The sequence below is a fragment of the Carlito syrichta genome, unplaced genomic scaffold (genome assembly GCF_000164805.1).
Source record: "Carlito syrichta isolate Samal-C Ts95f unplaced genomic scaffold, Tarsius_syrichta-2.0.1 Scaffold308154, whole genome shotgun sequence".
Classification (NCBI taxonomy): Eukaryota; Metazoa; Chordata; class Mammalia; order Primates; family Tarsiidae; genus Carlito; species Carlito syrichta.
The window spans coordinates 1-1,662 of NW_007252250.1; positions in this window are offsets into that span (position 1 = coordinate 1).

Below are 1,662 nucleotides of genomic sequence, written 5' to 3' on the forward strand. Positions count from 1 at the left end.
GCCTGGCTAATTTTTGATTTATTGTAGAGATGAGGTCTCGCCAAGTTGCCCAGGGCGGGTCTCGAACCCGTGGGCTCAGGCAATCCACTCACCTCAGTCTCCCAAGGTGCGGGATTACAGGCTGAGCCACTGAGCCCGGCATGTGTGTGTGTATGTGTGTGTGTGTGTGTGTGTGTCTTTGTGTCTCTTTCACCCAGGCTGGAGTGCAGTGGCACACTCACAGCCACCATAGCTCAACCTGCTGGGCTCAAGCAATCCTGCCTCAGCCTTCCAAGTAGATGGAACTACAGGCGTGTGCCACCATGCCTGGCTGATTTTATTTATTGTAGAGACACAGTCTTGCTAATTTGCCCAAGCTGGTCTCAAACCCCGGGGGTTCAGTCAGTCCTCTCGCCTCAACCTCCCAAAGTGCTGGGATTACAGGCAGTCACCGCGCCTGGTCTCTACCTGCTGTTTCTAACCTGGGTCTCCTAGAAAGGTGTATTCTTCCATGTTCCAATGAAGATGCTGGCTTCAGAAAGTTGTGATTGAATGAGAACTCAATCTAGCCACTGGGCACAGTAGTTCACCTCTGAAATCCCAGTCCTTTGGGAGGCTGAGGGGGGAGGATCACTTGAGTTTAGGAGCCTGAATACTCCAGTCTGTCGACTTTAAGAGTCCCGTGGTCACACTCCAAAATCACTACCCATCATACTGATAACTATTGCCTGGTGCCTCGCCTCTTTCTCATTTCTAGCTGGTTAACAAAAATCAGCACCTGGCATCCTCACGCAAATTGATTGAGCCAGAATAAAACCTCTCTTTTCTTTCCTGGTGGCAGTCTTTGTTTTAGCACGCTCAACACTCCCTTGCTTTTATGCATCTCACATTAGTCATGAACTTGACTCACCCCCAGGGTGCTTTGGTCCTCCTTAGCTTAGTGTCTGCTTTTTTCTACTTTCCTGACAACCAGCAGTCCACAGACCGGTCCCTCCTTCCACCTCCTGATATTTTTGTTCTTACGCAAATACAAAGGGTGCTGAAAAAACCACTTTTTTTTCAGTTGGAGTTCTCACCCTGTCACCCAGGCTGGAGTGCAGTGGCATGTTCACGGCCACTGTATCCTCGACCTGCTGGGCTTAGGTGATTCTTCCACCTTAGCCTTCCAAGTAGCTGGAACTACAGATGTGTGCCACCACACCCGGCTAATTTTTTTATTTATTGTAGAGACAAGGTCTCACCAAGTTACCCAGGCTGGTCTCGAACCCGTGGGCTCAGGCAATCCTCTCGCCTCAGCCTTCCAAAGTGCTGGGATTATAGGCGTGAGCCACCGCACTCAGTCAAAAAGCTACATTTTAAGAAAGGAGAAAACTGTATTAAAATTGTCATACTAGAACATTTAAGAAAATAAAATATAAATAAAAAATAAAGATAAATTGTCAAACTCTGGCTGGGTACTGTGGCTCACGCCTGTCATCTCAGCACTTTGGGAACCAGAGGCAAGATGATTGCTGGAGCCCAAAGGTTCAAAACCAGATTGGGCAACATGGTGAGACCTCATCTCTACAATAAATCAAAAAATTATCCGGGCATGGTGGTGGATGCTTGTGGTTTCAGCTACTTGGAAGGCAGAGACAGAAGGATCCCCTGAGTCCAGCAAATCAAAACTGCAGTGGCCATGAG